The sequence below is a fragment of the Phoca vitulina genome, unplaced genomic scaffold, assembly GCF_004348235.1.
Source record: "Phoca vitulina isolate PV1807 unplaced genomic scaffold, GSC_HSeal_1.0 scaffold28, whole genome shotgun sequence".
Classification (NCBI taxonomy): Eukaryota; Metazoa; Chordata; class Mammalia; order Carnivora; family Phocidae; genus Phoca; species Phoca vitulina.
This window is the reverse complement of record NW_022589731.1, coordinates 13,089,262-13,117,056: the sequence shown is the minus strand read 5'-3', so window position 1 is coordinate 13,117,056 and position 27,795 is coordinate 13,089,262. Positions and strand designations below refer to the sequence as shown.

The 27,795-nt window shown below is 44.0% G+C and overlaps 1 protein-coding gene and 1 pseudogene across 3 annotated transcripts in view; one reads left to right on the top strand and one right to left on the bottom strand.

Moving 5' to 3' along the window:
* The window catches only part of GFRA1 (GDNF family receptor alpha 1), a 222,076-nt gene that overhangs the window by 110,481 nt on the left and 83,800 nt on the right, over nt 1-27,795 (top strand). The gene's annotated exons all lie outside the window — the stretch shown is intronic.
* On the bottom strand, nt 24,706-25,053 carry LOC116644098 (annotated as a pseudogene).

Here is a 27,795-nt window from a genome sequence, read left to right as displayed (position 1 = left end):
CAACTAACTCTGCGGTTCCCTGTCTCTCACTGACCACCTTACCATGTTGTACTGTAACTTTTGGCCCCCGAGCCTGCCTCTTTGCTGGCTCTGAACTTACTGAGAGTAGGATTACTGGGCCCTCGCCTCTCCCCCATCCCACCTCACCAGGAAGCACACCATAGGCTCTCAGTAAACATCTGTTGAGTGGGTGGGTGGACTGAGGAGTAGAGATACGCAAGCTCCCAGTCCTGCCTTGTAACTTCTAGTGTATCCGTTGTCAGAAGTGCAGGGAGTGCAAAGAGATCAGGGACTGCATATTCTATGAAAATTGTGAGGAATCCTGGATTCTTTCTGCTCTTCTGATAGCAAAACTCCGAAGGTTTTGTAAAGATGAGAGTCTGGCTCAAGAACATTTAACCTGGTCCCGTCTTCCTAGGGGCTCTCAGAGCTGAGGGTAGATAAGGCTACAGCCTAGGAGTAGATCCTCAGGTAAAGGAAGGAACTCAGAAAGGAGCTGTGGGGGATTGCAGTGGGTACAGGAGAAGGGAAGAGGAGAGACCACCACACTGGGGCACGTGGTTGTGTGTGGGCTGATCGAAATGCGATTTCCTTGCCACTCTTCCCTCTGCTTCTTCCCACACTGGCACCTACAGAGTGACCTTCCCTGAGGGCTCTTCTTCAACTGTGAGCAAGATAGAGACAGTAGGCAGAGGCCTTCAGAACCTCAGTGACCGTGGGAGAGGGCATGCAGAACCAATGAACACCCTGGTCTGAACAGCAGGGAAGTTCCAGGAAGGCCACGGCCGAGATGCTCTTGTGGCTCAGCATCTGCCAGCAGGCACCATCATTCCAGCTGTGTGTGCACTGCTCTGGGAAGCCTCATAAATCTGGTGATTTAATTACACGGAATTACTTAATCAGAGAACTTTTTATGCTACAAATTATTACTTTAATAAACCAGGGAGAATAAAGAAAAATTTCTTGAAGTATCTTTGCCACATCAGTCTAGGCATCCATTTTCAATTTAATAACTAATAGCAGAGGAGATTGAAATAGATGTTATTACAGATTTTTACAAGGCAAAATATATTTAAGCAGGATCAGAAGGTTAATTAAAATTATGGTCGGGTCTTGTCATTACCCTGCCACTCTTTTTCTTCTGCACGGTTGCTCCGAGTTTAGTGTTTGTTTGATAAAAATGCTTAAAATGGAATCCTCATTTAAAAGAGAATTATACTCAGTATTCTTTCTGAGCCTGATCTCATATACCTACGTCGGAAATAAATGCATAATTAACCCTTTTTCATGATAAATTAACATTCATTTTCCTAGGATTAGTAGGAAATAGCATAATACAGGGCACGGTTTGCCTTCATTGGAACAGTCCCGGGGGACCTCTAACATTCTTAAAGGATTAGTGAAGCCTGTGATTCATTGTGTGCCCGTGTACAGGAGAATGGGATGTGGTTCCTGACTGGCAGGGAGAGAGGGCTTCCTAATTGACAGCTTTTACAGCTAAACGTAGAAAGATTAGCCTACAAGAACTGTGAGGATGACTTTGGAGCCCTAGCTAGGGTATGTTATCAAAAGGAAGTGTCCTGTGAATATTTAAAATTAAAAATGAATTCTCCCAGGACTTTCAGACAGCAAGTTACAGCTGCTGTTGAAATCAAGGTCCCTGGAGAACAGATAAGCTTTCGGGAGAAGCTCTTTTTCTGGTGCCTTCTCGTCTAAACTCGTAGGGGTTTCTTGCTTATCTGAGCCCAGTTTTATCAACTGAGAAGTTTATTTTACATAAACAGTATAGTTTGTTTCATTTGATTTATTAAGATCAGGGTGGAAAAATAAGGGGGCTTTTGAAGAGCAGAATTCTGAGCCTCCCTGGGTCTATAACACAGACTTCCCAAAGCCCGAAGAACAAAGATAAGTTTACTATAAAATATGTATTGAGCGCCCCAAAGTCACGGGGTAGGGACCCTGCATTTTAAGTGTCTAAGGGCAGGATGTCGGGAAAGGAGAGGGTGAATGACACTCCCGCTACCATATCCATAACAAATAGGGTATAGGATTCCTTTGATTCGGCTCAAAAGACAGGAGTTTGAAGGGCGGTTAGAGCCACCATCTGCTGAGTAGTTACCATGTCCAGGTCATGTTCTAGGCATTTAATGTGAATTATCTCAACAGAGAACTTAAAAGTAAGAGTGAGACACTTTTGAGCCATGTAACCCTTCCTTTTTAGTGCCACCTACCTAGGTCGATGCTAAAAAAAAAAAAAAAAGTTAAGGATTCTCCTCCTCCGTTTATGTATCAAGACAGGCTCAGTGTCACATTGTAAATGACCCTGGTGACTTTTTCCCGGTCCTAACTTTAAAGGGAGCTAATTGGGGACCTTTGATGAGCAGGTGACTAAGATCAGCTTTGTGGGAAGGAGCTTTTTATTTCATTTTTTCAAGTTTAGATTCCCAGAGATTCTTTGGAAGGCAAGGCGTGAACTATACTGGTCAAGCCAAGGAGGATTTTGGTGATCTCAGGGATGCTGGATGAGTTTGTTAGCGATCCTGGAGTTAGTCCTGTGTCCTGAAGTTGGAGACAGGGCTCCAGGGTGGCGAGGGCAACCAGGGAAGAGGGCTGGATGTGAAGTGACCAGGGGAAGGAGGAACGGCCAAGGAATGGGGACCAGCCCCCGAGCCAGCAGCTGCGAAGCTACCGCTCATTTCCCAGGGGCAAGGTACACTTAACTGCCCCATCTGGAGCCCGCGTCTAAATACCACTTAGGGTTTTGTTTTCAAAGGGAAGCTATTGAAGTGCTCTGAAGTACTGAGAGATTGTTTACATAGCAGAGTCATTGTGGGTTTTATTTTTGAAAGAAAATCTGGTACACATATAATCTGCATGCTGGATGTGGATGGCTTCAAGAAACAGTTGGATCAAATAAAAGTAATGATGAATAAAACAATTCCAGCAGCAGCCAATACACATGAAAGATTCAACACCAGCCCCACAGCTTCTGCCTGACAGACGATGGAAGGGAGGCTCTCGGGGGACCTTCAGAGAATTCCTTGCCCAGCCCCCACAAGCTTGCCCTGCCCCACCATTGGTCATAGGCTCCCTGAGGGGGCTTGAGTGTTTACTTCCACAGGCTAGCACCCACACACTTCCTTCAGAGGCCAGAACCAAGGGTGACACAGCAGCAGGTAGACATTTGGGGAAGGAAATAGTTGACCCCGAAGGACACTGGGCCAGGGCCACCCAGTGTGGGAACCGGTTACACATGCTGTGGAAACATGTGTGCTTTGGCCCTATTAAAAACTTCAGGTTTTCCCCTGCCTTGTCCTCAGTCTTCTCCTGAGACCTACGTGAATCGTAACATGGCTGGTCGTAACATAACTGACATCCAGCCTCCTCCAGAAGGCAAGCCGCAGGAGGGCAGGAATTTTCACTTTGTTAAACTCTCTGCCATATTCCAAGTGCCTAGGAGAGTTCCTCATACTTAGTAAATAAATAATTGTTTATTGATAGTTGAACTTGCCTGTCTGACCCAAAAAAAAAAAAAAAAAAATCCATGAGGTTCTTGATGATTGACTCTTAATGAGAACTAAGAATTTCATGAGTCAGGACTGAATTTTGCCCCTGACCTGAAGGTTAACTTTCTGGGTATTTCGTAGCAGTGCCTATATCAGGATTTGGGATATAAAACAGACTTCCTCTAAACGTGGCCTGGTCACTTAGGGTGCTGCATAAAAATGCAGATTCTTGGAATCTACTCTAGACTCAGGATTTCAGATGCTCTGAAACCTGGGAATCTCCATTTTAAACTCAGGCTGTCTGGATGGATTGTTCTGCTCAGTAAAGACAGAGCTTGGTCTTCCAAGCCAAATGAGAGTCTAACAAAGAAACTGGGAAGAAAAAAAAATGACTTTGGTCACAACCGATTTTAAAAATGAACTCATTCAGCATCCAGCAGGCATCACGTACCAGGCATTGGGCCAAACGCACAGGGATTTTAAGAGGATTGAGATAGTTTCTATCCACAACAAATTTAGGATCTGGCCAGGGAGAGATGACAGGAGGAGAGATACCATGACCTAGAGAGGAAGAGGGTACATCAGATAAAGAGCTACAGTTGTTCAGGGGAGAGAAGGACAGAGGGGAGCAAAGGGGAGGCCTCATGGAGCTGGACCTGTGACGATCCACAGGCATCCCAGTTGGTGACAGTGGGGAGGGCGAGCTCAAATTTGAGGGATTTCTTGGCCAAAGTATTGATACAGGAACAGCTTGAAGAGCAATTGGCAAATTGGGAAAACCTTGAAAGGCTGATGTCAGGGAGGGAAAATCCATGAAGAAGTATACAGCTGACCATCTTCTGCTAATTGAAGGTTAAAGAAAATAAGGTCTGAGAAAGTGCTGTTGGCCTTGAGGTTAAGGAGATCATTGGGATCCTCCAAGGGGAGGGGATTCCATGGTGGGTTTTGGTGAAAGCAGAGTTTAAGGCTGGCGAGGAGAGGAGGACTGAGGTGGAAGCTCTTCTCTTCCTGACTCTAGGGTGTGATGGTGGGGAGTCAGCAGTAGATGGCAATTTGGGGAGTGTTGAGAGGGTGTTTTGGAGAAGGAGGCCTGGATGTGTTTATGTTCAGAGGGGACCATGTGGAGAGAGAGATTTATTAAAGATGCAAGAAAGAAGTGAAGTGGCTTCGCAGAACAAGTATGGGTCTGGGAGCATTTGTGTAGTAAGTGTAAATAGCCACAAGGTCCTCTGTCTTTGTCTGTCTGTCTCTCATGTGTGTGTGTGTGTGTGTGTGTGTGTGTGTGTGTGTGTGTGAGAGAGAGAGAGAGAGAGAGAGAGAGAGAGAGAGAGAGAGAGAGATTGACACCAAGACTAAAGCAGCGTTGGAGACCTCAACATGTATACAGTGAGTTCCAGAATTGTTTCCTGGGCTGGGAGAGTACCAGTAATCCACCAGACTTCTGGTTAGAAGTGATTTAGCAAGCCAAGGAAAGTACCATTAATGACCATGGTTGAATAGCTGATCTGCATTACCATGTGAGAGAGCAGAAAGTACAATTTCATTTGACTTACAGCCTGCCACTGTGATTGGGTCAGAGTTTCCCACTTAGGATAGCCTCAGTGTTACAAGGAAAAAAATGGACCAAACATTTCAGGAGTATGTAAAGTAATTTCTTATCCACAACAGCAGGAGAAGGATAGATGAGTGATAAAAACAAATATTGTGCAATACAGAATCACCATATGTCTGCTATTTTGAGCATTCCTGGAGAGTTTTGAGGACTAGGATGTGTTGAAGGTAGGTCAAGATACTCAAGATAGTACCACCAAAGAAACTTAGACTCTCGTTTATTCAAAACACCTCCGACTCAGAGATTTCAGGATGAAAAGTTCTGAAAAGCTCAGCATTTCCGGAGAATACAAAATCTGAAGGACAGTTATAAAATTCAACATCATGTTATTAAGAACTGTCTGTCCCTTGCAAGGCAGGATGAGAAAGTACAATATTGGAAAGTAGCACTAGTAACATACTTAAAAAAAACAACAGTTTTTACAAGAAACTTACAAAAAATTTATACAGATGGTTTCATGAATCAGGAAAAGAAATGCACCTTTCCGACAGTGGTCATCAGGAAGAAAATGAGGGCTGGTTTCAGAGGGAGGGCAGGGTCTGGTCGGGCTTCACCTCTGCTGAAGGTAACACTGGGTTGCTGCTATTTGAAAGTGAAGTAGAGATCTTATTTTTCAAGTGCAAATTGTGTTTGACTTTAATAGTATGAATTCTGTCAAGTAGTCCATAGAATAAATTTGCACACAGTTTAACATAACACAAATACATTAAATAGGATTTGGCATTAAAAGACCCAACACCAAATGGGAATCCGAAAATGAATGCCCACATTCTCCCCAGAAGACCATTCACCGTGAGGCCTTGGGCATTAATTTAACTGAATGAGGAAGCCACTGGGGCAGCTGTCGGGAGCTTATTTGATTTGTGAATAAACAATGCCTTCATTTTAAATGCAGTTCACTCTTACCCAAACCAAAGCAGAACCAAGAGCACAAAAGAGACTAATTGGTTACACAAAAACTACTGAAAAACAAAACAATCTGAGATTTTGGGGGTCAGCAGTGGATTTTTATTTAAAGGAAAATGCAGAACAGAGGTGTTGCTGATTTTTAAGCCAGTGAATGGTACTAAGCCCCAGGTTGTATCTTGCTGTTAATTGATACGGTGCATTCAGACATCTAGTAATGAGGAGTTGGGGTATGACAGGCTATCTGGTAGAGTCTAATCTTTGGGCTTGTCAGCCTGAATTAGCCAGCATTCTGTCTGTGGCATACAGGACCATGATGACAAGAAAGGCTGAGAAGAGTGGTGTCCTTTGTTGATCCCCCCCAGGGGAAGCGAGAGGCCGGGTTCTCCTGACCTGGGGCTGCGGCAGACTTCTTCACAAGTAGGAATGGTGTCTGCTGAAAAGAAGCGCCGGGGGTTCAGTGAGCGCATTTATGGGGTGTCTATAGCAAGGACTTCTTGGCATTACACAAGGTCTAGTGGATTCTATGTCCAACGCTTCCCTGGTGCTGGAGAGACAGATTAAACTTGAGGACACAGACCCTTGGGGGTTCACATGAGTTAGAATCCCTAAATGAGTAGGGCCACATGAAGGAAATGGGTGGGCAATGTTTGAGAAGAGTGTGAGATTGTGGCTCATCTAGATCCCCTCCTCCCATGACTCATGAATTTACCAGGTGTATTCTCCTCTAAAAAGCGAAAGTGGAAGAACCGAGACCATGGTGGGGGCCATGGGCTTTGGGTTCCATAGACCTGCCTCAGGCCATCTGATACTGGGTGGCCAGGCAGCAGAGCCTGGGGGGAGGGATGTCTCGTGGGAGAGGCGGAGGCATGTTTCCAAGGAGCAAATTGTATTTATTCCTGAATTCGCATGAATTTCAAGATGCTGCTTAGAGTGTGCCCTTAGCAATGGCAACCCAAGATGAAATGGGCCTTGAAGGCACCATAGTGACCCTGAAAATCTGGGTCTGTGGATAAATTGTTTTCCAACAACGTCTTCAATGGGTTGAGAACAAATAGGTTGTCCGTGGTGTGCTTTGGCCTCTGGTGTTCCTCACGTGAGGACCTGGCATGTGGACACCTAGGGAACACTGGATCCAAACCAGGGCAGTTGGTAGGGATAGAAACGAGGAAGAAAATGTTAGCGTGAGTGCCCATGAGTCCTTTCTCTCCCCAAATCATATGTGTTAATGGAGCATGGGGTTATGCCCTACTCATAGATTTTTATGGTATTTTCTTTCCTAAAGAGCCAGTGGATAACTAGAGGTGTTTAGTGACCTTCTTTATGAGCAGGTTCCTCTTATGGGTCATTACATTGATTTTCCTCATCTAGGCCTGGGGAGATTAAGAGCAGGGCGCTTGGCCTTTCCCACACGGTGGATCAGGGGTTGCCTGCCAGCAGCGTCACATGACATCAGAATGGTCAGCAGCCTTGTGACCGTGACAGTGAGGAGGTGGCTGTCTGCCCATCCTCCTGCTCTCCGTGCAGGTATATTTGCTTTTTGTAAGATGGGAGATCCAGACCCCAAATCTGTCTTAACGGGTCTGGTCACATTGTCTGTCCAACAAGGGCGTGCACAGCCCTCGAAAGGAAATCTTCTCTACATCAGTCTTTTTGTAAACAATTGAGATAGAATTTACATACCATAGACTTCACCCTTTAAAGTGCTGTTTAGTATATTCACAAGTTTGTGCAGCTATCCTTTGAACAATGGAATAATTGTCATTTTAAAAATCTGTTTTGATAATTGAAGGTTTTCGCCATGGGATTTTTGCTTTCTTGTGAGCTTCTTCCGTTAAGTGAAGTGCCCATGGGTGTGTGTATGTGTGTGTGTGTGTGTGTGTGAGTGTGTGCGCGCATGCACGTCCTCATGCATGTGCACACATTCTCCAGAGCCTCTGCAGATGAATTTCTTTGGAATGGACTCTGAGGCCTACCCCATGTGCTCAGCAAGGGAGGCCAGAGCCAGCTGAACTTGGGAAGTCCTGCTCAGGAAGCCAGCATTGCTGGGAGGCCATCTGGGCTGCCCCAGCCTCCCAGCCACCTCCTGAGCATGATTAACACAGTGCTCCAGCTGGTGGGGAAATACATGCCCTGAACTAGAGTTCATGCGAGTCTTGTAGGATCTCTGATCTCTGGCCTCTTTCTACCTAGACCTCAGGTCCCTGCTCTTCTCTGCCTTGACCTCCTCCTACTCAGATCCATGATGTGGGCCAGACCAGGCCTGGCTGCATAGACTCCAGGTCCAACTACCGCTGGGTAACCAGTCTTGGCACCTTTGGATTCTGGGAGAGCTGGTAAAACATGATGTGGTCAGCACTTGGGACAATCCCCAAACACAAAGTCAGGAAAGATAATCCTCCTCAGAAACCTTGAGCTTGAGAAAGAACTGGTAAGCAGGAAACAACCCGGAAAACTAGCCCCTTCTCAGCCAGGTGTTGTGATCTGATGTTGTGGCCTAATATAATTCTAAATGTTTTAAGATTTTTTTATTTTTTATTTTATTTTTTTATTTTTATTTTTTTAAAGATTTTATTTATTTATTTGACAGAGAGAGACACAGCGAGAGAGGGAACACAAGCAGGGGGAGTGGGAGAGGGAGAAGCAGGCTTCCTGCCGAGCAGGGAGCCCGATGCGGGGCTCGATCCCAGGACCCTGGGACCATGACCTGAGCCGAAGGCAGACGCTTAACGGCTGAGCCACCCAGGCGCCCCTAATTCTAAATGTTTTAAATGGCCCTAAACACTGCTTCTTATTTGAATAGGGTCAATGACCCATTTGCAGATTGACCTGTAATTTTTTGCACAATAGTAGTAAAATGGTACCTAGGGTGTACATTTCCATGGCATGGTTATAATCAATTTCCTTCCTGATGTAAGAAGTTTCCATGCTCTTTTTATTACAGAAATGCCATTGTTTCCAACTGGTTCTTGTAGCACATGGTGGGATTCATCATAAATGAGAATCGGCCTGTTTGGGAGTTGGAGGGTGAGGGTGTTGGATTGAGAATCAGCAGGGCAAACAGCACCTCAGATCCTGTGAGTCAAGACAGAAGGCTAGGGCAGGAGAACTGTCCTTCCAGTGACCACCCTGAAGAAAACCCAGAGTTTGAGAAGGTAATGGATAGTGTGTTTCCTAGTGGAAGTTTTCCCAAACCATGCTTAGAGATGCAAATCCCACCTTCCCCTTCATCCGGTTAGTCTCATGGCACTGCGACTCACCTCTCATCTCCAAGTTGGCGTCATGGCTCCTGGGCCTCTGAATTCTGCCTCCCAGGCCCATTCTCTAGGCTGGAAGCTATCCTGTCTCTGGTTACCTGTGCCATCTTGCCCAGAATTCTCCTGAGAAGGAGACTTGAGTCCCAGGTGTGCCCTGGTTTCTACTTTTGAATGGATTTCCTTTGAGGAGGTGAGCAGCAAATTAAGATCCTACAACCAAAGAATTAATAATGCATTGTGGTTATGGACAGGTGTCCTCCTTTCTGAGCAGTTCAGGAACCTACCCTGGCTTGCATAGAATTTAATGTGGCATGTGAGTGGATATTCAGACTTATTCATGGCTGTGTGCCTGGTGGTCCCCCCCACTTGGGGGTTGTCTAAATACATGATTTGTTAAAGGCAATACATCCTTTTGTGAAACTTATATTGCCCATTAATTGGTCATTGATCTCCAGCCCATTTAGGACGGTTATTCTTACAGATAATTGTATGCCTTTGTCATGTTGTATAACACTGGATCTTAGTTTATTGCTTGTGGATTATGGTTTCATCCCAGGCACTTGAATGATGTCTAATGATTTCTTACTGACATTCATCTAGCAAATATTCCTTGAGCATCTACTGTGAATGAGATGAAATGCCAAGCACGTGATACACAGAGATGGATAAATTATGTTTGCTGCCTGCCAGGCATTTTCTGACTGTTTGAGGGAATAAGAACTCCACCCAAATAAGTATTGTGGGAAAAGTGCTAATAAGCACCCTTCTTCTGTAGTGTTGGTCGGAATGTAAAATGGTTAACAGCAGTTAGGGAGAGTCCTTTGACAATATCTTTTAAAGTTAAAAATATCCTTTCCCTCGATCCTGCAATCCTCTTTTGAGGAATCTAGTGTATGAACATGTGGTGCTCAAAGACATAAATTCCAGAATGTTTACTGCAACATGACTTGTAACAAGAAGTAATAAAAACCAAAAGAGAAAAACCAAAAGCCTTTTATGTCCAGCAGTGGGGGGTCTGAGGCATAAGTGACAGTTCTTACAAGGGGTAGAACGACGTCAGTTGCCTGGATGAGGCAGTTCTGTGTGTTGTCCAGGAAACATGCCCCTGGTAGACGGCTTAGTGAAAAAAACAACCAAAAAAGTAAATTTCACATGATTCTGTTTCGTGAAGAAAACAAATTCTTTATGTTGAAATCCTTATGGTTTAGTTACGGATGGGAGGTGGGATTAATTACTAACTTAGGTGATCGGTAAGTTGCAGAATTGTTACCCACCTTCACTTTTTCTTTTCTGATTTGACTAAGAGCAGCTCCGGTGGGTGGGAGGAGGGGAGAGGATGTGCTGTCCCCTTGGCCCCTCTGTGTGTGGTCTCCTGTGGCCCTCGTGGTGGGGGGGGCACCTGGAGCTCAGCCTCCCCCGCAGCCACAGGCCCTCCCTTCGCTCGATCGAGGAGGGGCGTGAAGCCAACAAAAAGCAGCACAATGTGTAGTGCGAGTCCACAGTGCTTGCTGCTGACCAGCCCCCCGCACCCCTGGGCAGACCTAGGGCCCGGGCAACATGGCGCTCTGTACCCTAAAAGGAGCCCCTTCCCGTGGGGAAGCTTCTCCAGACACACAGCTCTGCACTTCCCCTGTTCTGTGTCTAATTCTATGACGTCACGTGGGAAACCCAGGATAGCACCTGCTGTCACCTGCTTGGGGTCCACCACACAGGAGCATGGAAAGTTCAGTGACAAGGTGTGCTCAGAGGAGAAGGACGGGGTATGGGACACAGGACGCAGGGACAAATGGAGGAAAGAGAGGGGAAAAAAAAAAAAATGTGCTCATCTTCTTTCAGACCCGGAGGGCCCGAGTTGATTTGACTAAGGAAAGCTTCATCACGTGACCCTTTCACCCAGTTCTGAGGAGTGAATCTGGGAAGAGCTGAGTCAGAAGTTCCATGGGGCTAGAACACGATGGACAAGAGTGGGGTTCTTCGGCCTCTGCAGAGTGGCAGGGTCAGAAGATAACTAGGGACCCTGATTTTAGTGACTTTGAGGTCATGAAAGAGACTGGTTTGTTTTTCCTCTGCCATTTTGACCTCTTTTTACTGATTTGGGTTCATAGCTGCATGATCTGTATTTGAATGCATTCAGGATATATGTTAGCATTTTTGTAATGTGGCTATATCAGCCCTCCATGTCTCAGGGTATGACAGCGCACTGTTTTCTTCGGGTACAAAGTTCTGCTGCAGACGATGGGCAGCCCCTGTGTTTGGTGGCATTTACGGGTCCAGTGTGTCTACTTGTTTAGAAGAACTACTTGCACTGTTCATGGGGGCCAAGACTGCATCTGTATGGAGCCTTCAGCACTGTCGCAGAGCTTGGGCCTCCCTGGGCCCCTCCCTATGAGCTTGCCCCTGGGAACTCAGTGCCTTTGCACCAAGGATAGCCCCCTAGATTCTGGGCTTAGCTTTTCTGAAGAAGACCTCATTGTTTTGCCTTCTCTGCATGCTCCCTGGGGAAAGGGGGAGCAGATCTGTCTGCCCTTCCTTGTTTTGCTGGTCTCCAGTGTCCTGCTGAGCCTTGGCTAGACACCACTGTCCTCATGCTGATTCTGTCCTCCCAGCATCCTGGCTTCTCCTCTGGAATAATGTTCTCCCTTCCAGGGGACAGGCCTCACTCCAGGGCCTTGCATTGGAAGCCCAGAGTTCAACCCCAGCTTCCATAGAGCACTTCTTTGGGCCTGCAGTGTTTTCTCATGAATGAAATGGAGAGAAAACCACCTTTTTTGTCCACCATCCAGGCTTTTTGCCTGAATCATTCATTCATTCATTCATTCATTCATTCAACAAATATCTTTCCAGCCTGGCACCCTATCTATCCTTGGTACTCAGCCCTCCTGGAGTTTACAGTCCAGAAATCTGGTCATAGAATTTCTGAATGTACTTGGTGATCACTGTCACAAGGGAAATTTTCAATCATGGGGTAACTCTCACTACATTGCTTTCTTGGCAGCACACTGATCAGGAATAGTGATACCAACTTCCAGCCCCATGGCCATTTACTCTTTGTGGAGTAAATCTTACTGCCTGCCCTGGTTTTGGTGGCAGTGGTGGGGGGTGGATCTGATAGTAGTTCTACAGGGACAGCCCCTGATGAAGTGGGAAGGACAAGTCATATACCACCAGAGCCCATTCATGGGAGTAACCCTTCCTCTTACCGAGGTTTTCAGACCCACAAAGCTCACTAAGTAAGGAAAAGAAGGCTCTCGTCTGTTCAGATTGCTGTGTTTGTGGAAAGCCAGGAGAACATCAGAGCATATCCGAGTTGCCCTACATCACCACCCCTGAGATTCAAGGCAAGAAACTGGACTATGGAAGTCTGTCCATTCATTCATTCCTTCATCAGGCCATCATCTGTTGTATAGAGTGTTGGGGATATAAAGCTTACTAAGGTAGTTCTGGGGTAAAGAACTCTCAATTTAGCAGGACAGAGGCATGAACAGATACTATGACAAGTGTCATTGGCCCTGTGAGGGTGTGACAGGGCCGGGAGGAGGAGAAGCCTCATTGGAGGAGAAGGCAGGATGGTGAGAATCAGCAGGGAAGGCTTTTCTTCAAGGACATGTAGGAAATTACCAGGAGGACAAGGAGGTGCTCAAGGCATGGAGACAGCATGTTCAGAAGAATGAAGGCTTAGGTGAGCAGAACTCTCGATTCTGGGGCGAGTGGCGAGTAGGATGGTGTTTCCCATCTTCAGGAGGGCTGGTGTGCTGGGAATTCCCCAGGTGGCTAGTTCAAACAGCATGTCTACCCCTCCTGGACATTGGATGTGAAGATCCAGCAGCTTTTGGAGTACTGGACCTTCAGAAGAAGTCACTAAAACCCTACTTTTCTCCGCACGGCGTTCAATTTGCATCCGGGTCAATCAGCAGCATCTCTTCAGTAAAAGACTTCCAAATGTTCTCCCTCTGACTTCACTGTCCACATACCAGAGGCTCCTGGAGAGCTAATGACAGAGGAAATGGTTGGATTAAACTTTCCTTTACTTGTTTCATGTTTGAAAGCGCTTGTTCACTGAGTTCCCACCTTGTTCATCCTACCTGGGCGAACACCCCGGGTTGCAGTGGGAACCCATTGTTTTGTGATGGGGTGAAGACAGTTCTGCTGAACGCTGCCAAGGAGTGATGGGGCAGTTGAGTAACTGGTTATAATTCACTGGCATTAGCCATTATCCATTTATAAATGAGGGCCCTCGTGTAGCACGCTGGAGGAGGAGATAATGAACCCTCCCCTGGTTTGGTAACAGAATGGGTACAACTCACATTAAAGAACAAAAGGAAACAGTGTAAAGCCTGCAATGAAATACCATCTCTAATTGGGTTTTCCTTCCACAATAGCACAGATTAAATGCAGAGTATCAACTTAACCTTTCCATTTGCTGCCTTTGTCAGCCAAAAACAGATGGTTAACATAATTTATATTTTTGTCCTTATTGTAGTTCTTAGCCGTTTAATTGGAATCGGATTATCAAACTGTTTTGTAAACAACCTGGAATTGAGGTGTTTGTTTTATCACCGAATAAAATAAATAAAGCATAGGCCAGGAGGGGATACATGTTTGATTGAACCAGAAAAAAACAACAACAACAACAAAAACAAAAACAAAAGACCACTGCATGGGAGACGTGGGGGGCAAGACAGATTTTTGAAACGGTTTTAGCTGTATTCCAGCATTCAGGCCAGCACACACAGTTCTTTGCACAGGAAAGGTTTGTAAAGTCATGTAAATATCATTTATCCTTTGAATGAAACATGCAAAATAAAATTCTGGGTAAATTCTTCAGAAAACTGAGGAAAATCATTTAAACCCCTAACTTAATTTGAAATTATGCCTAATGACCTGTAATTTCCTCCTTTTGAAATGGTCCCATTACATTAATCAGATTGATATAGTGGTGATAGATTATTCTCATTAAAAGGAATATTCTTTTGTTGTCCTTGCCGATCTACCATCTAGAATCTCGGACTCGGAGGAGTTCAGGAAGCTCTGGCTCCATCCCCTGTCCTGAAGGGCGCACTTCGTCTGGTTTGGTCGATGTGGAGCCCTGCATCCCTCCCTTCCGTTGCTAAGTGGAAATAGTCTCATTCGGTACCTGCTTTGGGTGCAGCTGATTTGCTGGGGCGACTCAGGCCTGCGTGGGAGGGTAGACTTCTTTGTTTTCTAGCATTTTCTAGTGGGTGTGTTGGAAAGCCTGTTCTGACAGAGGACTTCTCCCTTTCCAACTGGCCAGATTCATAAACCAGAGTTGGTCTTTACAACCATCTATTTTTTACCAAGTCATAAACCTCGATGGCTCTGGCACTGCCGGTATTTCCAGCATGCGTCTAGTGTGATGATTTGGTGGCACAAAAGCCGGGCTGTTTTTACACCCTGACAGCCAAACCTTCAATTTTTCATGAGGTGCCAGAGGAATAATTGCGCTTTCCGGCATTTTCCTCAGCACATTGCTTTCAGAGCTTTGCCTCTGTTAACCATCTTTTCCCGAACCTGACCGTGCTTCAAGGATGCAAGTTGCTCAGGAAATCAGTGAATTTGGGGGTGAAATACAAAGTCGTATTTTATAATTTTGTATTCCATTAATGTTGTATCCGTGTCTGGGCTCTGGAAGAAAAGCCTTTGTTTTCATCGGGGCCCTTTCTAGATGTTTGCAGGTGACTCAGAACAAATCAGTCTCATTCTGGGGCTGCCTCTCGGCACCCCATGAGCGAAAGAAGGGCAGGGGACAGGTGACATCTGTTGCTTGCCTCTTCCCTTCCTCCACTAGAAGGGCGAAGATTTAGAGGGACAGTCTGTATTTGGAACCGTCCTGTGTTTAGAACGGCACCACCAATTCTTAAAAGGGCATGGGAGCACAAGGACCTGAATTTAATCCATTTTGCTCTGCCAGTCATCAGCTTTGTTGGGCAAGTTACTTCACCTGCTTTAAATCTGTTTCTGTAGCTTTAATATGGGAATAATGACACATATCTCATGGGATCACCATGAGGATTAGATGACACACAGTTCTTGACACGGAAGAGTTCTGAGACGCTATTAACAATATTATTTTAAAATGGGGCTGAAAATGACAAGTGTTTTCAGCTTTATTCTGTCTGGTATATAAATACCCACTCTAGAAAACAGCTAAGATCCCGGGCGGTTAATTGTGTTACTCACGATGCTTCCCTTTTCTGAAGAACTGGCAGTTACTTTGTGTAGGGTCTCTCCTGATTAGTCTCTATTTAACAGTCTCTCTGATTAGCCTGGGTAGCCACGGGAGAGAGGCCCGGGGGCGTCAAAGCTGGTGCGCCGCTAGACCAGGGACCTGGTCTTATGCATGGGCAGATCTCCTCTCCTCTCTGCGCCAGCCCGGAGCCTCGTATATAGTTGGTGCTCAATCAATGCTTGTGATAAAGATGTTCGGAGTCACTTTTGAAAAGTTAAATTTTAAAGTTGACTTTTTTATTGATGTTAATAGACTAGTGAACAAACCATAACTGTACAGCTAGACACAAGTTTACCAAGTGAACACAGCCACGTAAGTACTACCCAGTGGAGAAATGGGGCATTGCCAGGATCCAGAAGCCCCGTCCTCACCCTCCCTAGTCACCGCCCCCCATCAAAGGAGCCACCTTTCCAGCTCCTGTCAGCATGGATTAGGCTTGCCCATTTGAATGTTACATAAATGGAATGATATCATATGTGCTTTTTGAGATTGGCTTCTTTTGCTTGACATCACTACATTCCTGAGATTCATCCATGTTGTTGCATGTAGCAACTGCTCATTTTCATTGCCGTCTAGTATTCGGTCCTGTGACGACATCAGAGTTTATCTGTCCTACAGTCCGTTAGACATTTGCTCACATCCCGTTTGCTATTGAATAATGCTGCAATGAAAATTCTTGTAGGTTTCTTTTGGGGAATACGTGCGCATATTTCTGTTGAGTAAAATTGCTAGGTCAGAAGAGAATGCTTATATTCAGCCTTAGGACCATCAGTTTATGTTTCCAAAGTGCTTGTACTAATTGACACTCTTCACCAGCACACTGTCAGACTACTAGAAACTCCATATTCTCAGCCATGCATTTTTTTGTTTTGTTCTGTTTTTTAAATTTTGTCCCTTCATTGTACTCATCTTGGTGGGTGGGTAGTGGTTTTCTTTTTGCATTTCCCTGATGACTAATGATGTTAAGCACTTTTACATGTTTTTTGTTTTTTGGTTTTTTTGCCACTTGAATGTCCTCTTTTGTGAATTGCATGTTTGAGTACTTCACCCATTTTTCAACCCAGCTGTCTGTCTTTTTATGATTGATTCGTTGAGTGCTTATAAAATCGGGATGCAAGTCCTTTGTCAGAAATGTACTGCAAATATCTCTTCCCACACTGTAGATTGCCTTTCATTTTTGAAATGGTATCATTGGATGAACAGAAGTTTGTTTATTTAATGTAGTCCAACTTATCAGTTTCCCCTCATGGTAAGTGCTCTTTGTGCTTTAAGAAATCTTTGTCTATCTCGGGTCTTTACTATATTTTCCTATTTTCTAGAAGCTTTACTGTTTACTTTCACAGTTTGTGGCATCACTACTTGTGAAAGAGCTCTCAAATAAAGGGAAAGCTATCCAAAGTGATATTCTAAAGTGATGGATGCTTAATGTCCAAAGCCACAGATAATACCCAACCTGGCAGAAACTCTGGCATTGTTCAGGTGGGATATCTTTGATAAAGCCCTGTTGCTCTGCAAAGGGCTTGACCCTGACCAGGTAGCCAGGGGAGACTTCTTACTTTTCACAGGTGCCCTAGTCCTCATCTGTACAAGCCTACTCCCACTCCAGGAATTCCAGAAAGATGTAGTAAGGGAGGGGGCATAGTGACACACTTGCCCTGGGGGCTCTGGGAAGGCTTCATGCTTTGTTTAGCATTCCCCTTGCTTTCCCTGTCTCTGCATCTTTTGAAAACCTTTGTGTCCAGCTTCTAAACCTGCTCTCCTGACTCAGGAGCTCCATTACTGCCTTTGTAGTGTTAAATCACTTTACTGTCCTGAGTCTGTTTCTTGATCTGTAAAATTGGGACAATAAAGAGGATCACATAGAGTATTTATTTGTTGGATGTCTGGATGGATGGATGGATGGATGGATGGATGGATGGATGGATAGTTGGTTGATTGATGGTGCTGACCATTAAATAAGACTAGGTTTATAGAGTGCTCAGTCCAGTGTTGATGTGCAATTCAGGGCTTAATAAAAGGACTTGTCTTCCACTCCCTTCCTAACAAACAATAATTACTTGCTGAATAATAAAAAGTCATCAGCTTAGCAAATCTAGTGCAGCAGATATTAAAATAAGTCTAAATTATGTTAAAAAGTCCACAGCACAACTTTGCTTCATGGTCACGGTAGCAAGCATGTGTGATTTTGTAACATCCCCCAAATAAATAAATACCTAAAGGACATTGTCTTAAAATGTTTAAGTTGGAATATACCTGCTTGCTGCTGAGTGGGTGAATATGCTGCTAGAGAGGTGCCTTCTGGTGAACGTTTTTAAATGGTGATTGCGAAGATGATGTTGTGTGATGGCACAGTGTAGGGTGCTGAATTATCGCGCTAGCCTTCCAACCAGTATTCCTGTTTCCTCTCTGCTCACCTTACTCCACCATGCCCTCCATGCTCCACCCAGCAGACGTGAATAGGATCATGTCACTTCCTTGCTCAGAGCCTTCAATGATTTCCCACTGCACTTTGAATAATATCCAAGCTTATTTCCATGCTCATGAATCTGTGCATCCCTGACCCTTGCCAGCTTGTCTGGCCTCATTTCCTACCACTGCCCCTCTCATATCCTGCTCCAGACACAAAAGCCTTATTCCTGGTGTCTCCAAATCACAGAGGTTTTCCTGGTCCCAGGTCTTCTCTCACCTACGGGGAGGATTCTTCCCTGACTTCTCTCCCTAAATCAGGTGGCAGATTCCTCATCATACTGTGAAATTATTCCCTCCATAATGCATATCTTTTTTATTTATTTTCCTGCTTTGCTTTTCTCTCCCACTGGAATCTAAACTGTGGTTCACTTCTAGAACATGGTCGATGCTTGATAACCAGTTAAATAAATGAATGACCATTTGTTATTGGCCCGTGCCCATCCAAGATTTTAAGACGGCCAGGCTCCCAGGTCTTCCTCATGGATATACCCTCCTGCATCCTGTGTTCACCCGCCATCAAGCCCTGCTCTCCTCCCTCTTCAGTGTCATTCACAAATCCCAGGTGGGCCCTCTTCTTTCCATCTTGCCAGAGGAGCTTGCAGCCTCTCACCTCCCTAGCAGATCCATCACTACCATTCAAAAGTCTCTCCTTAAATATCGTTTTATCCAGTAACAAAAGTTACTACTCTAATCCCATATTAATGATCATCAGCTGTCTCTCCCACAAGAAGGAATTAGTGGTTGTGACATACTGAATGCTCCCTCCTTGTTTGGCCTTGTGACAGGTGCATGTATGTTCCTAGCATCCCTGCCAGGGGAGGGGCTTCCTCATGTCATCCGTTCAGTAACACAAACTACAAAGGCTCCTCTTTAGAATGATTCGTAGTCAATGGTCTCTTGGTTGGGGATAACAGAAACCAACTCAACTTGCTTAACTCACAGAGGGGAATAAGACACAGCTATATCTCATGGAGACCAAGCAGCAGAAAAGGCTGGCCAGCCCTGATCTGGGAAGATTCCTGAAGGAAATGCAGTGTAGCCAGGGTTTTTCCTAAGAGGAGTGATGGGACAGCAAAGGAGGTTATAAGAAGCTCACTCACCAGATGGAAAGAGGAGGAGCCATGCAAACCCCGAGTATACTACTGAGAAGATATGGAGTCTTGTGGGCTGGGCTGGGCAGCCAGAGGAGGAACTAGGTCTTCAGGGATGCCTGGATCCAGAGGGCAGGGATCTGCCTGCATTCCAATCCCAGCCATGCCACTTAGTCTTTCTGGGCCTCCATTTCCTCATCTTTAAAATGGGGAGAACAGAGTAAAATAATGCATGTAGAGTGCTTTGTTAATACCATGCTAGACACATCGTGAATAAATATTGACTAACATAACCATTAATCTCCAGAAGGTCATTCTTGGTGTGCTTGAAAGATGTTATGAGGGAGTCTCTCTCAGCCCCTGGGGCCCTGGGTTCAAGCTTTTAAAATGGTAGTGGTTTTGTTTTTAATGATAAGGAAGAATGCTTTGATAAATAGTAAACCACAACCATATCCTACCCAACCTGAGGGATTAAATGACTGATTCTTGTCTTTACATAACCAGGAATGGGCATGACATCAAAAGTTCTAAATCAGTTCCTTCACTGATGTCCTCAAATAACATGTTGGAACATGTAACGTTAGGATGGACCGAGTCAGCAGACACGTCTACCTGGACCGACTTGAAGTGCCTGGAAATTGTACGCAGTCATAATGTACCAAAGAAAGAATACATTTTCTACTGCTCAAATTATAGATGTCTTCCCCCAGTAAGGCAACGTGTTTTCTTCTTCCAGCGTGTAGTGAGCAATTTGTGTGCTACAGTTTAATACCCCTTCAGCTATGTATTCCCTTTGATCCCGAGCTTATTAAAAAATGCAAATCTAAATTGTATCTTATTAATGTGATCCTTTGTGTTAAAGCTGTGGGGGGTTAAAAATCCCAGTTTCTCTAACATATTTGGATTTTTAATGTGTAAAGTACGATGAGAGCCTGATTTTCCGCAGGCCATATTTTCTAATCAACTGCTATGAAAGATTTTTTTTATTGTGCTGCTATTTCTTGCTTTCTTGGAATTCAAGGAGATAAAGAGTAATGACTTCATTGTTATACCCCAAGTATTCTCAAGCATGTCGAGATCCTTACTAATTTGCTATAACTTCTCCAACATGACAGTGGCTCTGTCTTCCAGGAAGATCCTGGAAGCATATTTTAAAGACGTACATTGAGTTGGAGGTAGTCGATCCGTATAATGTGCTGGTGACCCCCCGAGGCTTGTGGGGTGGCTTACATGGTGCCAGTCCCTTGTCTGGGTGTGTGCAGCAGTCCTTGGACCCAGTCTGCTCTGGTTATTAGAACAATTGCTTTCCTTTAAAAAACAACACGTTTGAAATTTAATTTGAATCAAGTTAAAAATTGATCCCGTTAGAATACAGATGCATTTTTCTCCCTGTCTCAGTTCTGCATCTCCTTGTTCTCTCGTTCTTCCCCTCATTTTTCCCTGCCCTGGAAAAAGCTGCATCTCGTGTTTAATGACTTCTTTGCCTTAAGATCAAAGCCAATTATTTTACATAAGCCATCGTATGGACAGGATTATTTTACTTTCATTAGGCTGTCCGTACGTACCCCCGGTGAAGCTCTTTCTGGAACAGTGGTTGTGATGACAGAGTCATGGCAGTGTGGAAGAAGTAAGCGAACTGGTTCACGGTAAAACAAAAACCACCAGTGCGAATAGCACTTGGTAGGTGCTGGGCATATATTATCTCATTTAATCCTGCCAACAACCTTTTAGAGGCTCATATTGTTGCTACCACATTCCCATTTAGCAGATGAAGAAATGGAGGCACAGAGGTTAAGTCACTCGCCCAAGGCACACACTTGTAGGTCTGGTTTGAGGGTCTGTGCCCGTATGCGCTGCCCACCACTCACCTTTCTCTGCCGCAGGAGGATGTGAGCGTTTCTGCTGCCTCTACCCTTAGCTGGCTGGGTGGCTTCAGGCACGTCTCTGCTTTCCTCCACCTTTAAATTAGAATATTGGACTAGATTCTCTCTGAAATCACATTTGGCCCTCAAGTTATATAATTCTTGGTAATTGTTTTAAAGTGTTCCAAGGTTAAGCCAGGAGACAAAAGGCGTAATTCTCAGAACAGCATCCTCCCCCACTCCCTGCAAATAACTTTGGTTGTTATCACTGTTGATAAAAGCACAGTGGAAAGAATCCCAACTGTCATAGCTTATAATATCCGTCATTTTAGGTAGAAATTGTTACAACTCCTCTTCCAAAAAAGGCTCCATGCTGCTTTTTGACACCTCCACTGTGGTCCCCAGGAAACGGATGTGTGGGGGAGGAGCGATTGTAGGTGGGAAGAGTGGAGGGTGTATTTTTAACTTAAGATCTTTTGCAGAGTCGCTTCCTCCTCTGTTTGTCTCCAGTCCTAGGAAATGAGATTTTTTCACTCGTTCTCATTCACCGAGATGGCATCGTGGATCATAAAGGAAATTTTCTCTTGGTTACTGTTGAAGTGTTTTACAAAAAGAGGTTTGATGGGCTCTGTGAGCCCCTGGCAGGTGGCAGCTTTTTCTGTCATTCTATGACATGCGCTGGCTGATATGAAGTGACATGTGGTGACAGAGTCCCGCTTGGCTCTAGCGATTTCTTTTGCCTTGATAAAACAGGTACCCCTTTCTGTGGGGAGTCAGGAGCGGGGTGCATAAACCAGTCCCTTCTGGAAAAAAAAGATGTGTCACCATATGCGTTTTCAGGTGGGATGGTGTGGCGTGAACCGCCCGCGCCAGCCAGTGGTGCACCTGAGCTTGACCCTTGATGACTGACAGCTGTCCAGGGTCTAGCAGGCTACCCCACCCCTCAAGCCAGACCGATGTCCCACTGTCACAGTCACTTCTGCAGAACTCCCCGCCGCTGTTCCCTGGGAGGCTTCGGGATGCGAGCACACTCAGCGTGTTCTCTGCCTCTGTCTCTCCATGGAACATTTCAAATACACAAACAAAGGTAAACAGTGATATAAGTGGAGTTTGGGTTTAGCGGGATAGTCTTACGTGGGTCCCAGTTACTTCCGTGTATGGGTAAGTTATCGCTAGATGTCCCAGTGCAGGACTGGTGGCATAGCTTCTGGGATACTCCAGCTGCCCCGTGTTCCCACCCACGAGCATCGTGGCATGCCACGAACGCACAGGACCTGAAGTCATAGAGCAGTATGAATGTGTCCTGTGGTGCCTACACCTGATGTTTGTGGGCGTAGGGGAGAAACAAAGTATGAGATGTATGGAGCCAGAAGCCAGTCCGGGGAAAACATGTCAAACCATTCAACATGTCAAATAAATACACGGTTTTATTCTTACAAGTGCCTGCTCAAGTGCTCTCCTACCCGGAGTATACTTGACAATGTAGCATATACAATAATATACTCATCAATTTTTGTTCAAAACTCTGTATTCTTCTCCTTAAAGAGAGCCTCCTAAGTTATGTACGTTGTGACACCACAAAACCTGAGATCTGCTCAGATAGTGGATTTGTTCCCATCATGGCTTGGTGTTTGTCATTCTCTTGCATTTTTTTTTTTCACCTTCACTACATGTATAAATATATACATAGATGTGGGTATTGTGTATGTGTACACATTGTTTTTTAGGTATTTATTCTTTATGTAAATGTTACTACTCCGTACATAGACTCTTACAACTAACCTTGTTTTCAGATATTCTTTTGGGATTTATCCATCTGGATGCATATAGCTCTTGTTTATTCATTTTCATTGCCTTTTATAGTATGTGACTATCTCAGAATTTATTTGTCCTGTCTTCTGTCAGTGGATATTTGGGTGATAATAATGGCTAATTGAAAGTAAACAATGAATAATGAAAAATCTTGTGTTTATTCACATGTCCAGTAGGTTCTCTTTAGCTGGGGTCCTCAATTGCTTTTGCTCAGATATTCCCCAAAAGAATCTTAGAAAACTGTGAACCTCCTCATTGTTAAATAGAAATATAAAATATTTCTGCTTAGCTTCATGTAGTTGGAAAGGATTTAATTCATGTAATATTGTAACATAGTTATTTAACGATAAAATTAAGAGCACTCTTTTCAAGGAGTTCGATGAAATGAAAATAGTGTAATGATTTGATTCTCACTAGCACCATTTAAATAATATACTCTTAAGATTTTTCTTAATAGTTAGAAAGTTTATATCACTCTCTTTGCCCCTTGACCTTGAAATTCTATTCTTTTCCATCCTCAGAATTTATCTTAATGCAATATATTTTTATGCTTGACAGTCTTTTATTGATCACCTCATCATATTCTTCTTTCATATTGATTCATATGAGTTCTATGTGATTTCTGGATATCATTCTTTGTCATTTTGTGAACTTAAATATCTTATCCTAGTCTATGGCTTATCTTTGTACTTTGTTTTTGGAATGTTTTGGTTGTACTAAATTTTTTATTTTAATGTAGTCAATTTATTAGTTTATGTTTGGGGTATGTGTGTCTTATTTAAAAGTTCCTTAACTATCTCAAAGTCATAAAGATCATCTCCTATGCTTCCTTCTGAAAGTTTTAAAATTTTGTTTTTTCCCATTTAATTCTTTCATCCACTTTAGAATTTTTTTTTGTCTTAGAAATTTAATTTTATCTTTTTCCAAGGGGATACCCAGTTGTCATAAGACTATTTTTAAGTAGTTCATCATTTGCCAGCTGATAGTTTCTGCCAGATTCTAACTGTATTTTATTCCTTAGGTATATTTGCTCCTTGAGTTTTTAAGAAGGGGCTATTTTTTGCTTGGCTGACATTTTTCCTTACAGGTAAACAGCACATTTATACCATACCCTTTGTTTAGTTAGTATTCACTCACTTGAACTGAATGCAAATAGGTAGATTGGTCTTGGAATAATAGGGGCAAAATTTATATGGCTTAGCCTATAGTGAACACTATAAATGTCAGCATGAACACTATGAATGAATGAGTGAACAAATCAGTGAATTATGTGATAGAATTCTGATACAATTATTAAAGAGTACCATACTGGTTATGGCTTAGATTATTATTGGCTTGTTATACTTCTGGATGTGGAAAATTGATCTCATTAATAGATTTAGTCTTCTAGGAAGCCATTTCTTTTTTTTTTATTGTTATGTTAATCCCCATACATTACATCATTAGTTTTAGATATAGTGTTCCATGATTCATTGTTTGTGCATAACACCCAGTGCTCCATGCAGAACGTGCCCTCCTCAATACCCATCACCAGGCTAACCCATCCTCCCACCCCCCTCCCCTCTAGAACCCTCAGTTTGTTTTTCAGAGTCCATCATCTCTCATGGTTCTTCTCCCCCTCCGATTTCCCCGCCTTCATTCTTCCCCTCCTGCTACATTTTTCTTCTTTTTTTCTTTCTTAACATCTATTGCATTATTTGTTAGGAAGCCATTTCTTCTAGCAGTGCAGTATTTCTCAAAATGTGGTCTAGCAGAATCACATGGGAAGTGTGTTAAACTGCAGGTTCCTGGGTCCCACCACAGATCCACTGAATCACACCCTAATAGGAGTGGGATTCAAGCCCTCCGGGAGATTCATCTGCTCAAAAAACAGTAAGAGTCACTGGTTTTTATTTGTTTGTTTTGTTTGTTTTTACAAGAGAACAAATTACACCTTTATTTATTTACTTTTCATTAAATTTAAATCCTTGAGGGGTCAGCATCGCACAGATTCTGTGGCCGATGGCTTTAGCAGGAAGGTTGCTTCAGAATTTGGCACGAACCATGCCACTGTTTCCATGAGCACGAGTTACTTTTCCCCAGATTACTCTGGTTTTGTTTGGTTTACCACCAGGAGTCACTGTGTTGTTCTTTGCTTTGTACACATAAGCACATCTCTTGCCTAGATAGAATTTCGTTTCATCTCGAGCATAAACACCTTCGATTTTAAGAAGGGCTGTTTGCTCCCTCTGGTTCCAGAGACCCCGCTTATAGCCAGCAAAAATGGCCTTGGACCACAGCCTTCCAGACATAATTTGGAATTATAGGAGTCCTGTTCCCAGCAGGCCTCCACAAGCTCCAAGATGGCCAAGAGTCACTGGTTTAATCAAATGTCCTTCAGAGCCCCAATTCAGATGTTCTCCCAAACAGAGCAGTGACATTGTGGCCGGCACACCTCTTTGAACAAAGCCAGTGGACTTGTAGGTCAAAACACATCAGAGTGAGACACATGGGCCTAGGACTGGGTTCCTGGAGTCTCATACTCCTGTCTTCTCAGGGCCCTGATGCCTTGTCCCATGACTGCCTTGGGTGGGCTCCTAGGTTCTGTGTCTGTGAACTTCCCTGGTTGTGGTTTTTCCAGCCATGTACCTTGTAGGGGAGAGAGGGGGGAGTTCAACCAGGACAGGGACCCTGTCAGCTGCTATCTCTTTCTCTCTGTCTAAATCCACATGACATGCAGGTAGCAATGGCAACCTATGGGTATTTTGTCATCAGCTCAGAGCAAAGGGAGCCTTTCAGAAATTTGGCTTGGGGACTCACGCACGGAAACTGCCTTGGCTGCCATTTTGTACGTTGTCTTGGCCACACAGAATAACTGCCGGGAGGTCAGTGGACCCTTCATGCTCTGCTAAAGACAACTGAAGAATTTTATTCAAACCAACCTCTCGAGTAGAATCATTAGGACTCTTAGGTTTTAGAAAAATAAATAAGTACAAGAGAAGGGACTAGTCCCATTTGTTTGAGACGCGCGGGGCTCAGGGTCCTAAAACCCAGCCTCAGGAACCGACTCATCACCAGTAGCCAAAATGCTCCAGCACTTCTTCTTTGTGGTAATTCAATTTGAATGGACTTACACTCCAAGTATATGAGCCGTACAACTGGTTTTAAGCAGGGATAAAGCCGGGATCATCCCCACCTCCATCCTGAGTGGTACAATCATTTTTTATTTCATTCTGCTGGGCAGTCACAGCAATTAAATCTCCCAAAGTATGAAATGTTTTCACGTAAGGCATTAAAAATATTGGGCTGTTAGAGGGGAAGTGGTCCCGTGCTTTACTGTAGCTGGTCTTCAGCTGCACCGGGGCATGAAGTGGTGAAAAGCCTTCATTTCATGCAGTGGGAAAATAAGGCCAACTTCAGCTTTAATCTTTATTATGAGGAGTCTCATCCCTATTGGAATGTAATGAGTGGATGCACCCCATTTAGTTTAAAGTAACAGATCTATATAGAGTTGTTAATTTGTAGATAAATATGGGTTTTCTACTATTGATGTTTCTTGATCAGCACAAAGTGGTTATATTAATACTGAAACATTATTAATCAATACTTTGCTCTTTAAAAATACATCAGTAAGACTACCCAATTACCTTTAAGTATATATCAAAGGGCACAAAGCAATCTGATGTGTACTCAAAGTCCATTAGAAGCCACCAGGCATATTAATTAAAATTTCTAGTTACAATGAGCCTCACAATGCTTTTGGTAATTTCTGCTGTTGGTAACCAACAGTTCCTGGCTAACTGAATACCTGAGACGTGCAAATCCATTTCGGGGCATGAAAAGGTCTTGGGGATTTTTGCCATAATGAAACCCAGGGACGACTTCCTTTTACTTGAATCCAACACATTAAGGGCTTTTACTTAGGACCATGAACTGAAAGATGCAGAGGGCTTCTCTCCGGTGTGTGTTGAAAGGAAGGGCGGAATGCTCATACTTGGAAATGAAGCATTCCCGAAGTGGTAGTGGTTTTCAGGTAGTGCAGGTAAAACCTCACTGGAGATTAAAAACAAAAGAGAACACGAAGATGTGTGACACAGCCCTTTCACGGTCTTGCTGTGCGGCTGGGCATCATTGAACTTGAGCAGTCTGGGTGTGGCAAATGCTGACAATGAATAATCCCTTTGGCAGCCATTTGTACTGATGGAAGATTCTGAATTTGTGCTGAGACTAAATAATCTTTTGTTTTGTCATCTAGCAACAGCAATAAACTTTCCTTTCAAACTTCCGGTTCTCCCTATCGACAGTCCAGCTGCATCTCTTGTCCAAGAAGATCCACTTAACCAAACTGTTCACCAGACTGGCATCCATAACTCACAGACCTTGTAGGAGCTTTAAAAAAAAAAAAAAAAAAGGAAGAAGAAGAGAAAGCTTCAGCTCTTAGGATCCAGGAATGTGATTTATAGTAATATGCTCACTAAACAAAACTCAACAACTAAGACTTGGATGCTCTGAGGAACTTTCTGTAATGGTAGTAGACTCTACAGCCTCATACATTTCTAATTACTTTGTCAGAGAGGGGCAGCTTCAGCCCTTGCAAAGGAGGCAGCCAAGAGGGAACATACCTGAGATCCGCATTTCAACATCCCATACCTGCGCTGCTCGTTTGGGATGTACTCTCTCACTGCACCCCCTTGGCATCTGTCCCTGAGCCATTATCCAGCACAAACCATCCACTGAGACTAGTGTGAGGTGTAACTGATTGTCATTCAATGCAAGTGAAATCTTGAGGTGAACATTAGTCACTGTTTTAGACACGTTAGCTTCAAGTGGAAGCAGTCAATTACAGACCAGAGGTTTTATGGCTACATTATTACCATCATACTATTAGGTTTTCAACAGTAGCATTCTATTTGATCGATCTGTGCCAGGACATTGATGGATAGCTTTGTTCTTCAAATGTCAAATATGTGGGACTTCTGTACTTTATGTATTTACTGACACACTAATCTCCTGTGGATACCTTTTCCCCCTTTGCAGTGTTTGGTCTTAGCAAA